This window comes from Bufo gargarizans, chromosome 6 (assembly GCF_014858855.1).
Source record: "Bufo gargarizans isolate SCDJY-AF-19 chromosome 6, ASM1485885v1, whole genome shotgun sequence".
In the NCBI taxonomy this organism is placed as follows: domain Eukaryota; kingdom Metazoa; phylum Chordata; class Amphibia; order Anura; family Bufonidae; genus Bufo; species Bufo gargarizans.
Window position 1 is genome coordinate 1,290,908 of NC_058085.1, and position 17,367 is coordinate 1,308,274.

Sequence of the window (17,367 nt, forward strand, 5' to 3'; positions counted from 1 at the left end):
TCAAATTTCTTGTGGAAATTTAGCGAATCAGCCGAATCAAATTTTTCTAAACTTTGTTCATCTCTAGTGCTAGCAATGCATCCAGAGGAAAAAGTAAAGGGGTTATGCCATGATTGATGTAACAAAAATGAAAATCAGACATCATACACTACATGACAATCTCTTCCTAACAAAGCCAGAACCAGTCCTGTGCTCCACATGGATCCAGAGATCACTATTCTTTGCTCCAATTGTTCTGCTAGATTTATATCAAGTTGCAGCTCAAGGGGTGTGTCCTTTCTCCGCGAGGCAATTCCTTTCTGTTGCAGCTCTTTCCCTGTAACTGTGATATAGCTGGTGACAGTTGAAGATATAAGACAAGTGGTGCTATACAGATATAATTTATTGAATAGCTAATTGGCCATGCTAAATTTTTCATTACATGCAATTATAAAAGTATTCAGATCCAGGTGCTGGTTTGAAAAAGGTAAAATATTTTTAGTGAGACAACCCATTTAACCAAGCAATATCACTTGAATTTACTGGAAGCTAAAAGTGTATTCCAAGAATATATCAACTTCTGTCAGAAATCTGGAAATTTAGTCAAATAAGGAAGTGCAATTGAACGTAAGATTATACGAACAGAAACAGATAAAAGAGAGAAACCAAGGTGTCTATCTAGTCAGTGTATTTATAGAAAGGCTTGATTAGTAGGGATGAGCGAACTCGAACTGTATAGTTCGGGTTCGTACCGAATTTTGGGGTGTCCGTGACACGGACCCGAACCCGGACATTTTCGTAAAAGTCCGGGTTCGGGTTCGGTGTTCGTCGCTTTCTTGGCGCTTTTGTGACGCTTTCTTGGCGCTTTTTGAAAGGCTGCAAAGCAGCCAATCAACAAGCGTCATACTACTTGCCCCAAGAGGCCGTCACAGCCATGCCTATTATTGGCATGGCTGTGATTGGCCAGAGCACCATGTGACCCAGCCTCTATTTAAGCTGGAGTCACATAGCACCGCCCGTCACTCTGCTCTGATTAGCGTAGGGAGAGGTTGCGGCTGCGACAGTAGGGCGAGATTAGGCAGATTAACTCCTCCAAAGGACTTGATTAACTGATCGATCTGCAGCTGTGGATCATTGAGCTGCTGATACTCAATTGCTCACTGTTTTTAGGCTGCCCAGACCGTTTGTCAGTCACATTTTTCTGGGGTGATCGGCGGCCATTTTGTGTCTTGTGGTGCGCCAGCACAAGCTGCGACCAAGTGCATTTAACCCTCAATGGTGTGGTTGTTTTTTGGCTAAAGCCTACATCAGGGTGAAGCTGTCACACCAAGTGCATTTAACCAGCAATAGTCTGTTTATTTTTTGGCCATATACTACATCAGGGGCAAGCTGCGCCCGTCACCAAGTGCATTTAACCAGCAATAGTGTGGTTATTTTTTGGCCATATCCCAGTCTAATTCTGTCACTAAATCGATACCGGTCACCCAGCGCCTAAATACTAGGCCTCAAATTTATATCCCGCTAAATCTGTCGTTACCGCTGTCCTGTTGTGGCTGGGAAAGTTATTTAGTGTCCGTCAAAGCACATTTTTTGTTCTGGGTTTAAATACAATTCCCAATTTAACAATTTCATAATTTAGTGGTTTCTGCTATATCAGAGCTATTTGAAATCTATCCCTAAAAGGGTATATAATATTCAAGGTGCACATTGGGTCATTCAGAATAACTTCACACACACCCGCTACTGTGTATTTCCAAGTCTAATTCTGTCACTAAACCCATACCTGTCACCCAGCGCCTAAATACTAGGCCTCAAATTTATATCCCGCTAAATCTGTCGTTACCGCTGTCCTGTTCTGGCTGGGCAAGTTATTTTGTGTCCGTCAAAGCACATTTTTTGTTCAGGGTTGAAATACAATTCCCAATTTAGCAATTTCATAATTTAGTGGTTTCTGCTATATCAGAGCTATTTGAAATCTATCCCTAAAAGGGTATATAATATTCAAGGTGCACATAGGGTCATTCAGAATAACTTCACACACACGCTACTGTGCATTTCCAAGTCCAATTCTGTTAGTAAATCCATACCATCCACCCAGCGCCTAAATACTAGGCCTCAAATTTATATCCCGCTGAATTTGAATACAATACATTGGGCCAAATAATATTTTTGTTGTTGTGGTGAACCATAACAATGAGGAAAACATCTAGTAAGGGACGTGGACATGGTCGTGGTGGTGTTAGTGGACCCTCTGGTGCTGGGAGAGGACGTGGCCGTTCTGCCACATCCACACGTCCTAGTGTACCAACTACCTCAGGTCCCAGTAGCCGCCAGAATTTACAGCGATATATGGTGGGGCCCAATGCCATTCTAAGGATGGTAAGGCCTGAGCAGGTACAGGCATTAGTCAATTGGGTGTCCGACAGTGGATCCAGCACGTTCACATTATCTCCCACCCAGTCTTCTGCAGAAAGCGCACAGATGGCGCCTGAAAACCAACCCCATCAGTCTGTCACATCACCCCCATGCATACCAGGGAAACTGTCTCAGCCTCAAGTTATGCAGCAGTCTCTTATGCTGTTTGAAGACTCCGCTGGCAGGGTTTCCCAAGGGCATCCACCTAGCCCTTCCCCAGCGGTGAAAGACATAGAATGCACTGACGCACAACCACTTATGTTTCCTGATGATGAGGACATGGGAATACCACCTCAGCATGTCTCTGATGATGACAAAACACAGGTGCCAACTGCTGCGTCTTTCTGCAGTGTGCAGACTGAACAGGAGGTCAGGGATCAAGACTGGGTGGAAGACGATGCAGGGGACGATGAGGTCCTAGACCCCACATGGAATGAAGGTCGTGCCACTGCAACACGCCAGACCTGCAGGGTATGACGAAGTGAGGTCACAGTTATGGGCAATCGAGGGTACTCACTATATTTGAAGAACCCTGGGCAGGCGCGTGGCAGTGAAGGAGAGGTAGACACAGTTCCTCTGGGGCACGCTCTGTAGATAGGGACCAGGCCTGATGGTAGTTGAGGTGCCCTGGATGTTACAGGTATTTTGTGTGCCTGGGGCAAGGTCCCTGTGGTATTCGTGACGCCAGTGCCTTTGGACGGTGGCACGCCGGTTGGTGGTTGGAATGATGAAGTTACACAAGTATATAGTGAACCAAAACGTAAACTTTACTGAACAATCCAACTTTGTACAGCAGGTGTAGCACAGTCTTCAGATTACAGTTCCACAAAGGGGCTTATTCACAATATGGCAGGCAATAGTCATGCAAGATACACTGAGGGTAAACTTTACAAGCACTCAGCAGCAGGTTGTACCTTTCCTCAGAATCAATGTACAGTGTCCTTTCTAGAACTCCTGCTCTGGCTTTATATCTCCCAAGGCCCGGATGCCTAAAAGGGTGGCTTAAATCCTTGGTTACTTTCCTCCTCAGGTATTATACTCTTGCTACACTTTTCTACGGTCCTCTGCCCATCAGGGTCACTTAGCTTACCCTGGGTCGCCTCCTCCTATCAGGTGGATAACTGTAGGGTTCTCCCAGGAGGTTGGTTCCTGCAACTGGGGTATCTTCAGAGCTAACTTAGGCTCTCTTGTTCTCAGGCAGGCTGGAGCTTCTCAACAGCCTCCTGGACATCACTAGCAGCCAGGGCTATCCAGCTGCATGTCAGGAGCAGGCTTCTTAACCTGTGTCTTCTCAGACTCCTGGCTCTGCACACACTAACTCTCCCTGTCTGGGCCTGGACATTTATACTAGGGGCTCCCTATCTCCCTCTAGTGTCTGGGATGTCTAACTACACCCAACTAGGCCTGCTGTTGCATCATACAGGGGTACATTGCATATAACAACACATTAGAACATACATTAAATGCAGAATTAAATATGACATGTCTGTTCCTTGTGAGTAGGAGTAACGCGCACACCAATTGACCCTTGTGTAGTGCCCAACCATACCTAGTGGGACACTACATACCCCCACGCTATAACGTTGCCCGTCCTCGGCGCAACATGGAGGGTCCCTGCACAGCTGGATACTGCACCTGTAATAGGGAAAATAAAGCAAAGCAGGAAAACACATCTACATTTGCAAGAATACACTATATGTATACATATATCAGGCAGTTCCACTGGATTAGGAGCAAGTAATGGTGAAAAGGGGCGTCGTTCTCTTCTCTCAGGATAACACAATGGGAACAGGGGCGCTGACCTGGCACAGCGTAACAATAAATACCAGGATAGTCCATATAATACTCTTAAGTGCAAATTGTCCATGATAGAACAGTTGTAGTCCATGGAAAATATAGAAACATTAAGTAACAATTCTTGGAGGCTCAAAGCATATAAAATGAGTCCGTACCCAGGTTCTTTTCTTTTTGTTTAATCCACAGCTAAGTAAAGATATGGAACCTTTAGACAGTATAGCAAGAATCACAGAGGCTCGCACGAGGTGGAGTCCATCTCTGGGCACAATACTTTAAAATAGTAGCAAACATCTCAGAGGCTCATGTGCATTTGAGTCTATTCCCTGGGCCCAATTCTTGAAATTTAAGTTGCCTAATAAAATAGCAGCACATAAAATAGTCCACATTATTCAAATGGCATAAATATAGAAATAAGTGCTGTAATACCCTTAATCAACCTGAAAAGGGGGTTAAAGGGTTAAGAGTGCAACTTATGAAAACAGGCACAACTGGGTTTTCACTCTGAGAAAGCAGGCAGGAGGTCCTGTAAACAAGATGGCCTCGCTGCACGTGGTATTTCAGTGGCTCACCGCCTCCACTGAGCCGTGGGTAACTGGCAGCAGCAACAGAGGGCCAAAACAACGAAGGACTCCTGTCCTGAAAGGGTTAAATCTTCTTTAGGATCCCTTGGTAAACAAAGCAAAACATCAAGGGCCTAGCAGGCCAATTCACAGGGGCATGTCATATTCACTTTGCATTTCAGTGGTGCTCCCTGGCTCCATTTGTACATTGGGCCTGTATTGCGATTCAACAGATGGATGTGCCCACAACACAGTATTGGGGGGCAACTGTAACATAAACGGACCCCTAATAGGTATAGGCCCCATAGGCCTAGGGGTAATCAAAGTCGCTGACCTTACCGGAGCAGGCAGAACAAACGTGGGCTGCTGCACTGGCCTGGGTACCGCTGCTGCAAGCGGTCCGATGGGTTCTGGAACAACTGGCTCTGTGCGCCGGTGCACAGCGTATGAGGATCCCACCGCAGGTGCCGGTACTAAGGAGGGACGGCTGGAAGGTACAGGTACTCTCACCTTGGACCCGGAGACGTCCGAGTCCTTACGTCCTCTTTCTTGCAGGTCTGGTGGAGTCCGGATCCTGGCGGAGGCAACCTGACGCAGCTCCCGTAGCTTTAACTCCAGCCGCACAATCTGGTCATCCAGGCTTTCAGAGTTGGGATCGCTGGTCTCCGCTGTCGCCGTCGGCACTTGGAAGGTGGGTGATTCGTCCTGCGCAGCCGCTGCAGGCTCAGGCGAGGCGTCCGCTTTCCTCCCTCTGCGGATATTCTCCAGGGCAGCTCTGAATCTCTCTGCATCCTGAAGTTCACGTACGGTTTTCTCCCTGCGAGGCAACTCAGGTGAGGGCCATGGGCTAACCCTCTTTTCCACCACTGTTAGCTGCCAGAACACATTTGGGCCAATGAAAGAGCCCCGTTCCTGGAAGGCATGATGGGCCGATCCTGGAGAGCACTCAGATTCACGCTCGCAGCCAGGGTTGTCCTCCGGAGAGCACACAGGTTCGTGCTCGCAGCCAGAGTAGTCCTCATCAAAGTCCCAGTCCTCCGATTTCTTTTTCGGACGGGACACGGCAGTGGCGTAGGGGCCTCGCAGGCCCTCAGCAGGGGTAAATTCAACCTCCTCTCCCTCGCGGAGGTTATGAAGACGTTCTGGGAGGTAGCTCCGCTTGACGGACCTCCTGTTGACATATAAGTCTCGTCCAGTCAGGTAGTCTTTTATAAAACCGAAGCCTCGGTCCTTGTCAAAGGCCACAACCAACCCCATTCTCCTTTCCAGGCGGGGTTGTGTGTCGGTGTGGCACTCGTGAACGGTCTTTGCCAGTTCTTCGTAGTAAATTTTGGTTTTAGTCGTCTTCTTTATTGCGGCCTCCCGGATCTCTGCCATTAGAGCTGACCACTTGAACGAGGGCTGGAAGAAGTCTCTCCAGGAGCCATAATAGGTCTCCGGTTGCGTCCTCGGTGGCGGGCAGGCGGGTCTCTCCGGTCCCGGAGAGTAGGCCGGTGGAGCGTCCTCTTGCTCTACACCAGTAACATTCATCATTAGTAAATCAGGCGCGGACATCTCAGCAGGAAAGTCCTCACTCCTCAACATGCTCGATCCTTCTCTGGAGAGCGACAGGGTGGCGCCAACAAGTTCAGACAGATCCTCCCATTGCACTGGGAGGCCGCCCCCCAGGTACTCCAGTATGGGGGAGGCGGAGTCCATTACAGCAGACATGCAAATGTCCAGACAGGGCGGTGGCGCCAGCATACAGCCTTCCCGCACTTTTAGCAGAAGGCGCCAATTTTTACCGCCAATTTAGGATGAAGATGACGCAGCAAACAATTTCAATCAAGCTCAGCGGCCATCTTTGAGCAAAATAGCTGTCTATTCACTGACAGCAAGCGGTGGCTTAAATAAGTAGAAAACAGTCCACACAATGCTATTTTCACACCGCAATTATTACAGTTCACTTTGGCCCAGCAATTTTCAATAAAACAATTGGGGCATGTCACTTTAAGACAAATTTCAGCACACAGTTCTTAAATCCGCTATGGCGCAGGAATATTCGGATCCTGTTCGTGACGCCAATTTATGCAACACGCCAGACCTGCAGGGTATGACGAAGTGAGGTCACAGTTATGGGCAATCGAGGGTACTCACTATATTTGAAGAACCCTGGGCAGGCGCGTGGCAGTGAAGGAGAGGTAGACACAGTTCCTCTGGGGCACGCTCTGTAGATAGGGACCAGGCCTGATGGTAGTTGAGGTGCCCTGGATGTTACAGGTATTTTGTGTGCCTGGGGCAAGGTCCCTGTGGTATTCGTGACGCCAGTGCCTTTGGACGGTGGCACGCCGGTTGGTGGTTGGAATGATGAAGGTACACAAGTATATAGTGAACCAAAACGTAACTTTACTGAACAATCCAACTTTGTACAGCAGGTGTAGCACAGTCTTCAGATTACAGTTCCACAAAGGGGCTTATTCACAATATGGCAGGCAATAGTCATGCAAGATACACTGAGGGTAAACTTTACAAGCACTCAGCAGCAGGTTGTACCTTTCCTCAGAATCAATGTACAGTGTCCTTTCTAGAACTCCTGCTCTGGCTTTATATATCCCAAGGCCCGGATGCCTAAAAGGGTGGCTTTAATCCTTGGTTACTTTCCTCCTCAGGTATTATACTCTTGCTACACTTTTCTACGGTCCTCTGCCCATCAGGGTCACTTAGCTTACCCTGGGTCGCCTCCTCCTATCAGGTGGATAACTGTAGGGTTCTCCCAGGAGGTTGGTTCCTGCAACTGGGGTATCTTCAGAGCTAACTTAGGCTCTCTTGTTCTCAGGCAGGCTGGAGCTTCTCAACAGCCTCCTGGACATCACTAGCAGCCAGGGCTATCCAGCTGCATGTCAGGAGCAGGCTTCTTAACCTGTGTCTTCTCAGACTCCTGGCTCTGCACACACTAACTCTCCCTGTCTGGGCCTGGACATTTATACTAGGGGCTCCCTATCTCCCTCTAGTGTCTGGGATGTCTAACTACACCCAACTAGGCCTGCTGTTGCATCATACAGGGGTACATTGCATATAACAACACATTAGAACATACATTAAATGCAGAATTAAATATGACATGTCTGTTCCTTGTGAGTAGGAGTAACGCGCACACCAATTGACCCTTGTGTAGTGCCCACCCATACCTAGTGGGACACTACACCACTGACTTTCACAGTTCGGAGGAAGAGGCAGTGGTGAGACCGAGCCAACAGCGTAGCAAAAGAGGGAGCAGTGGGCAAAAGCAGAACACCCGCCGCCAAGAGACTCCGCCTGCTACTGACCGCCACCATCTGGGACCGAGCACCCCAAAGGCAGCTTCAAGGAGTTCCCTGGCATGGCACTTCTTCAAACAATGTGCTGACGACAAGACCCGAGTGGTTTGCACGCTGTGCCATCAGAGCCTGAAGCGAGGCATTAACGTTCTGAACCTGAGCACAACCTGCATGACCAGGCACCTGCATGCAAAGCATGAACTGCAGTGGAGTAAACACCTTAAAACCAAGGAAGTCACTCAGGCTCCCCCTGCTACCTCTTCTGCTGCTGCCGCCTCGGCCTCTTCTGCTGCTGCTGCCTCGGCCTCTTCCTCCGCCTCTGGAGGAACGTTGGCACCTGCCGCCCAGCAAACAGGGGATGTACCACCAACACCACCACCACCACCTCCGTCACCAAGCGTCTCAACCATGTCACACGGCAGCGTTCAGCTCTCCATCTCACAAACATTTGAGAGAAAGCGTAAATTCCCACCTAGCCACCCTCGATCCCTGGCCCTGAATGCCAGCATTTCTAAACTACTGGCCTATGAAATGCTGTCATTTAGGCTGGTGGACACAGACAGCTTCAAACAGCTCATGTCGCTTGCTGTCCCACAGTATGTTGTTCCCAGCCGCCACTACTTCTCCAAGAGAGCCGTGCCTTCCCTGCACAACCAAGTATCTGATAAAATCAAGTGTGCACTGCGCAACGCCATCTGTAGCAAGGTCCACCTAACCACAGATACGTGGACCAGTAAGCACGGCCAGGGACGCTATATCTCCCTAACTGCACACTGGGTAAATGTAGTGGCAGCTGGGCCCCAGACGGAGAGCTGTTTGGCGCACGTCCTTCCGCCGCCAAGGATCGCAGGGCAACATTCTTTGCCTCCTGTTGCCACCTCCTCCTTCTCGGCTTCCTCCTCCTCTTCTTCCACCTGCTCATCCAGTCAGCCACACACCTTCACCACCAACTTCAGCACAGCCCGGGGTAAACGTCAGCAGGCCATTCTGAAACTCATATGTTTGGGGGACAGGCCCCACACCGCACAGGAGTTGTGGCGGGGTATAGAACAACAGACCGACGAGTGGTTGCTGCCGGTGAGCCTCAAGCCCGGCCTGGTTGTGTGTGATAATGGGCGAAATCTCGTTGCAGCTCTGGGACTAGCCAATTTGACGCACATCCCTTGCTTGGCGCATGTGCTGAATTTGGTGGTGCAGAAGTTCATACACAACTACCCCGACATGTCAGAGCTGCTGCATAAAGTGCGGGCCGTCTGTTCGCGCTTCCGGCGTTCACATCCTGCTGCTGCTCGCCTGTCTGCGCTACAGCGTAACTTCGGCCTTCCCGCTCACCGCCTCATATGCGACGTGCCCACCAGGTGGAACTCCACCTTGCACATGCTGGACAGACTGTGCGAGCAGCAGCAGGCCATAGTGGAGTTTCAGCTGCAGCACGCACGGGTCAGTCGCACTACAGAACAGCACCACTTCACCACCAATGACTGGGCCTCCATGCGAGACCTGTGTGCCCTGTTGCGCTGTTTCGAGTACTCCACCAACATGGCCAGTGGCGATGACGCCGTTATCAGCGTTACAATACCACTTCTATGTCTCCTTGAGAAAACACTTAGGGCGATGATGCAAGAGGAGGTGGCCCAGGAGGAGGAGGAGGAAGAGGGGTCATTTTTAGCACTTTCAGGCCAGTCTCTTCGAAGTGACTCAGAGGGAGGTTTTTGGCAACAGCAGAGGCCAGGTACAAATGTGGCCAGCCAGGGCCCACTACTGGAGGACGAGGAGGACGAGGATGAGGAGGAGGTGGAGGAGGATGAGGATGAAGCATGGTCACAGCGGGGTGGCACCCAACGCAGCTCGGGTCCATCACTGGTGCGTGGCTGGGGGGAAAGGCAGGACGATGACGATACGCCTCCCACAGAGGACAGCTTGTCCTTACCCCTGGGCAGCCTGGCACACATGAGCGACTACATGCTGCAGTGCCTGCGCAACGACAGCAGAGTTGCCCACATTTTAACCTGTGCGGACTACTGGGTTGCCACCCTGCTGGATCCACGCTACAAAGACAATGTGCCCACCTTACTTCCTGCACTGGAGCGTGATAGGAAGATGCGCGAGTACAAGCGCACGTTGGTAGACGCGCTACTGAGAGCATTCCCAAATGTCACAGGGGAACAAGTGGAAGCCCAAGGCCAAGGCAGAGGAGGAGCAAGAGGTCGCCAAGGCAGCTGTGTCAATGCCAGCTCCTCTGAGGGCAGGGTTAGCATGGCAGAGATGTGGAAAACTTTTGTCAACACGCCACAGCTAACTGCACCACCACCTGATACGCAACGTGTTAGCAGGAGGCAACATTTCACTAACATGGTGGAACAGTACATGTGCACACCCCTCCACGTACTGACTGATGGTTCGGCCCCATTCAACTTCTGGGTCTCTAAATTGTCCACGTGGCCAGAGCTAGCCTTTTATGCCTTGGAGGTGCTGGCCTGCCCGGCGGCCAGTGTTTTGTCTGAACGTGTATTCAGCACGGCAGGGGGCGTCATTACAGACAAACGCAGCCGCCTGTCTACAGCCAATGTGGACAAGCTGACGTTCATAAAAATGAACCAGGCATGGATCCCACAGGATCTGTCCGTCCCTTGTCCAGATTAGACATTAACTACCTCCCCTTAACCATATATTATTGGACTCCAGGGCACTTCCTCATTCAATCCTATTTTTATTTTCATTTTACCATTATATTGCGAGGCTACCCAAAGTTGAATGAACCTCTCCTCTGCCTGGGTGCTGGGCCTAAACTTATGAAAATGGACTCTTACAGTGGTGGGTGACGTGAAGCCTCATTCTCTGCTATGACATGCAGACTAATTCTCTGCTGACATGAAGCCAGATTGTCTGTTACGGGACCTCTCTCCTCTGCCTGTGTGCTGGGCCTAAATATATGCCAATGGACTTTTGCAGTGGTGGCTGACGTGAAGCCTGATTCTCTGCTATGACATGCAGACTAATTCTCTGCTGACATGAAGACAGATTCTCTGTTACGGGACCTCTCTCCTCTGCCTGTGTGCTGGGCCTAAATATATGCCAATGGACTGTTGCAGTGGTGGCTGACGTGAAGCCTCATTCTCTGCTATGACATGCAGACTAATTCTCTGCTGACATGAAGCCAGATCCTCTGTTACGGGACCTCTCTCCTCTGCCTGGGTGCTAAGCCTAAATTTATGAAAATGGACTCTTACAGTGGTGGGTGACGTGAAGCCTGATTCTCTGCTATGACATGAAGACTGATTCTCTGCTGACATGAAGCCAGATTCTCTGTTACGGGACCTCCCTCCTCTGCCTGGGTGCTGGGCCTAAATATATGCCAATGGACTGTTGCAGTGGTGGCTGACGTGAAGCCTCATTCTCTGCTATGACATGCAGACTAATTCTCTGCTGACATGAAGCCAGATTGCCTGTTACGGGACCTCTCTCCTCTGCCTGGGTGCTGGGCCTAAACTTATGAAAATGGACTCTTACAGTGGTGGGTGACGTGAAGCCTGATTCTCTGCTATGACATGCAGACTAATTCTCTGCTGACATGAAGCCAGATTGTCTGTTACGGGAGCTCTCTCCTCTGCCTGTGTGCTGGGCCTAAATATATGCCAATGGACTGTTGCAGTGGTGGCTGACGTGAAGCCTCATTCTCTGCTATGACATGCAGACTAATTCTCTGCTGACATGAAGCCAGATCCTCTGTTACGGGACCTCTCTCCTCTGCCTGGGTGCTGGGCCTAAATTTATGACAATGGACTGTTGCAGTGGTGGCTGACGTGAAGCCTGATTCTCTGCTATGACATGAAGACTGATTCTCTGCTGACATGAAGCCAGATTGTCTGTTTCGGGACCTCTCTCCTCTGCCTGGGTGCTGGGCCTAAATATATGCCAATGGACTGTTGCAGTGGTGGCTGACGTGAAGCCTGATTCTCTGCTATGACATGCAGACTGATTCTCTGCTGACATGAAGCCACATTCTCTATTACGGGACCTCTCTCCTCTGCCTGTGTGCTGGGCCTAAATATATGCCAATGGACTGTTGCCGTGGTGGCTGACGTGAAGCCTGATTCTCTGCTATGACATGCAGACTAATTCTCTGCTGACATGAAGACAGATTCTCTGTTACGGGACCTCTCTCCTCTGCCTGTGTGCTGGGCCTAAATATATGCCAATGGACTGTTGCAGTGGTGGCTGACGTGAAGCCTCATTCTCTGCTATGACATGCAGACTAATTCTCTGCTGACATGAAGCCAGATCCTCTGTTACGGGACCTCTCTCCTCTGCCTGGGTGCTGGGCCTAAATTTATGAAAATGGACTCTTACAGTGGTGGGTGACGTGAAGCCTGATTCTCTGCTATGACATGAAGACTGATTCTCTGCTGACATGAAGCCAGATTGTCTGTTACGGGACCTCTCTCCTCTGCCTGGGTGCTGGGCCTAAATATATGCCAATGGACTGTTGCAGTGGTGGCTGACGTGAAGCCTCATTCTCTGCTATGACATGCAGACTAATTCTCTGCTGACATGAAGCCAGATTCTCTGTTACGGGACCTCTCTCCTCTGCCTGGGTTCCGGGGCCTAAATATCTGAGAATGGACTGTTCCAGTGGTGGGTGACGGGAAGCCAGATTCTCTGCTATGGGACCTCTCTCCAATTGATTTTGGTTAATTTTTATTTATTTAATTTTTATTTTAATAAATTTCCCTATCCACATTTGTTTGCAGGGGATTTACCTACATGTTGCTGCCTTTTGCAGCCCTCTAGCCCTTTCCTGGGCTGTTTTACAGCCTTTTTAGTGCCGAAAAGTTCGGGTCCCCATTGACTTCAATGGGGTTCGGGTTCGGGACGAAGTTCGGATCGGGTTCGGATCCCGAACCCGAACATTTTCGGGAAGTTCGGCCGAACTTCTCGAACCCGAACATCCAGGTGTTCGCTCAACTCTACTGATTAGCTGTTATTCCTGAGGTGGAGACTGCTGGCACCTGACAAGCAGCAACATGGTCATGTTGGGTCATTCAGAAGATCAGAAGTCTAGGTGCCACTATAATGTATCAAGGACAGTTGGTCAGGGAGGCTTCTAGCAAGTGGTTACTAGTGTTGATCACGAATATAAATTTTTTTATCGCGAATATAGGTACTTCGAAAATTTGCGAATATTTCGAATATAGTTATAGAATATAGAAGGCTGCAATATACTTGACTTTAGGAGTAGTAGTGTTTGCAAATTTTGCTCTATATTCATTTTTTCGAATATTCGCTATATTGCTATATATTCTTGTTTTAGAATATTACGAATATTCAAAAAAACTAAGTTATAGCAATATAGCGAATATTCGAAAAAAACGAATATAGAACAATTTAGCTAATATAGTGCTATAATCTGTTTTTTTATAGTTGTAATTTTTTTCCAATCTGAACTTCAGATGAGAAAAAAATTACAACTATTAGAGAAAGAAGATTATAGCACTATATTAGCTAAATTGCTCTATATTAGTTTTTTTTCGAATATTTGCTATATTGCTATATATTCTTGTTTTAGAACAGGCATGTCCAAACTGCGGCCCTCCAGCTGTTGCAAAACTACAACTCCCAGCATGCCCTAATAGCTGTAAGCTATCCAGGCATGCTGGGAGTTGTAGTTTTGCAACAGCTGGAGGGCCGCAGTTTGGACATGCCTGTTTTAGAATATTACGAATATTTGAAAAAACTAACTTATAGCAATATAGCGAATATTAAAAAAATCTAATATAGAGCAATTTAGCTAATATAGTGCTATAATCTTCTTTGTCTAATAGTTGTAAATTGAAAAATTCGCAATAAAAATTAGAATCCGAAAATTTGCATATTACACAATCATTACCTTGCCGATTTTTTGAGAGAAAAAAAACTTGAATTTTCGAATATTCGACGAATATTCTACAAAATATTCGTGGAATATCGCGAATTCGAATATGACCCCTGCCGCTCATCACTAGTGGTTACCAAAATGGAAGCCACTGGTACTAAATAGCAGCCCTACCAAGGTAACTACAGCTGACTTAAAAAAAAAAAAAATGTTTTGCCTTAATTCAAGAGTAATCTCATCATTCACTATGATTACAGAGCCTACAGATTTTCAGATTTTCAGAACAGTCTTACAAGGTAGGCAGTGGAGGTCACCTTTGACTGTCTTTAGACACCTGGGCGAGCCCAGCTTTACTAGCAGACACACCAGACCTTTTGGCACATGCCAAATGTGTCTGAATGCCTGTCTAAGCATGTTTATGAGGATGGATCGAATTGTAAAATCCCAAGACTTCCACGTCCCTATATCTTACATAAGAACTAGATTAACACTGTTTACAACTACTGTGACAATGCTCCTAATTACATAGCTATGGGGATTAAATCCCTGTATAATTATATTTTACAAGAATGTTTTTCTATTAGGTTTTGTCATTTCAAAAATCTCCATCCGATTCCATGAATGAGGAAGTCTCAGTACAGTACTAAATTCCTGTAACCATGACAAAAAGCTGTAGACTGAACTCAATGATGTTATGGCCAGATGCTTAGTACAAGTCACTATGAATCTGACAACTACCAAATGCCAAGTACACCCATTTTCAGGGCAAGTCCCAGATGACTACCTTATGGCCATGTCTAAATTATTATTTTTTTTTCAAATTTGAAGCTCCAACCCAAATGAAAGGGGTTGTCTACTTAAAAAAAAACATTTTTGTAAACTCTATTAGGGGATTCTGAGTTAATAGAGGGCACTCCTCTGTTCAGCATATTCATCTCCTGGTCAGAGAAAGGCTACAAACAGTGTCTTTTGCAGTAGAGGTCCTTTGTGTGACATAGACTCGTTCACTTAAATGGGAATAGTGTAATGTTTATTTTCCCCTGTGGGGGTGCTGTAGGGAAACTGAACACTTAGGCCTCGTTCACACTTCAGTGTTTGGTCAGTGATTTCCATCAGTGATTTGTGAGCCAAAACCAGAAGAGAAGCCTCCACAGACATAACGTATAAGGGAAAGATCTGCTCCTGTTCTGCCTGTTCTGTGTTTAGAGCCGGACCTGGTTTTGGCTCACGAATCACTGATGGAAATCACTGACCGAACACTGACGTGTGAATGAGGCATTACTGATAGGTTTTCCCACAGGATTTCTACCAAGGGGACACAGTTGATTCCAAGTATGGATTGTCCAAAGTGGAGAACCCCTTTAAAGGAGGGCATGTTTGCAGGATCAATCGTATCAAACCAGGCATAGTGCCTGATCTTGCTGATCAAAATGATATCTGGATGGTGAAAATCTGCCTCACCCTTCCAATGAAAACAAAAGTTTTCTTCCATATGTAAAATAGGGCTTTGGTGCACTGAGGAATAGGGCGAGCCCCTTGGTGCACCTCAACTCCTTCATTTTCCACAGCCCCTCTCCCCACAACTGAAAAGGCCTGGCATTAGTATCTTCTCACCTAGCCCTATAGTAGCGTGCATGCGCTGTTCTTCACAATTTGGGCACACAAGCAGTAGTACATCTACTTTGACAGAACAGATGCTTGTGGAACATGTAATTGGGTTAGCAGGCGTTCTACTTCAGAGCAAGACCAGAGGATGCTAATGACTGACCCTATCAGTCATGGGGAGGGGGGTGTAAAAACGCAAAAAGCTGAGTTGCACATAGGGTCTAGGGCCCATTCCTTGGTGCACTGAAGCCATAATTTACACATAGAAGAAAACAACTCTATTTTCACTGGAACAGGTATCATTTCAATCAGCAAGAGTAACCCTAACGGCGGCATGCCTGATTTAATAGAATTAATCCTCTTTTAAAGCATTTCAGTGCATGACTTTCCTTCCCTTTCTTGGAAAGCCGTATAAGTGTCTAAGTTATAAATGAACAAAGCATAGGGTATTTTAATATTCCCATATTACTCATGTAATATGCACACCTGTTGATGTGGGGTGTGGTCACAGAATGAAGTCACATGAATAATTAAATGACTGGTAGCAGTTCTGGCCTTGAGTTACCTGATTCCATAATCAGACATACGTATTGAGTGTACTGGCAGCGACTGATCAGCTTATAGTCAATATACAGGACCAGTTATGCTGGTTGTCTCGCCAGGCCCCATGTACTGTACAAGCTGATGTAGCTGATGTGATAGTGTACGGAGCTGCGGTGTTCTGAATCCATGCACTGCCTACTTCTGAAACCTGAGGCTGCCACTACAGCTGATCAAGGGGGTTCGGCCGTAAGACCCCCACGATCTCAGATTGATGGATAATTGATCAATGTGATGGTCCTGGAGAACCCATTTCATGTAGGAACATCTAATACAGATCTCCAGCTTGAAAGTTCTTCAGAGCATCCCATATATAATCATACCATACTCCCATGAAGATTTGGGGGTAAAAAAAATGTTTTACTTCTCCAGAAACAGCACCACTGTAATCTACAGGTTGTTCTTCGTATTGCATCACAGCGCCCAACAGATTGTCCATTCTAGTTCATCAGTCTGTCAAGATCCAGAAGGATTTATCATAATTTGCGTAAGGGAAAATTGGCTTAGTTGCCCATAGCAACCAATCAGATCCCATATTTCATTTTTCAGAGCTCCTTTTGATAAATCTAACCTATAATTTTAGATGTAGCGTATTTTCCGGAGTATAAGACGACTTTTTAACACTAGAAATTATATTTAAAAGTCGGGGGTTGTCTTATACACCGGTTATACTCAGATCCGATAGTATATTCTAACCCCCAGGCATTCCCTCGGTGACGGGGACGCTTGCCTGGGGGTTAGAATATACAGGGCCGCGCCGCTCACAGAAGTATACATTTATAAACTGTAATCCGTAACTTTAACTTTATATTAGCACTCATCTCTTTACTACCTTAATTTCAGCTCCAGTAACAGGCAGTGCGGGCAGCGCTCACTCACTGATGTCACGCGCCTGCTCAGGCGCGTACATACAGGGGTCGCAGGGGTCGCAGTTGCGACCGGGCCCGGCACTCCAGGGGGCCCGGCAGCCTCTGGACCTCTGGCCCCTGCAGTAGTACTGTACCCAAGAAGGCAGCTGGGGCCCGCAGATTTTAAAAGTTTTATTAGTATATGGCCGGTCGGGCCCCGGCCTCTGTGCCTGGCCGGTGATGCAGAACTTACACGGCGGCCCCTCCTCCATCCAGGGCTGCTGCCAGTGCCTCGCTCGTGACCCTCGCACCAGGTCTCGCGGGATCACGCTGCTTGACGGGATGACGCAGCCGACGCACGCCAGAAGACGGGATTATGAACAAGACGGCGGGAG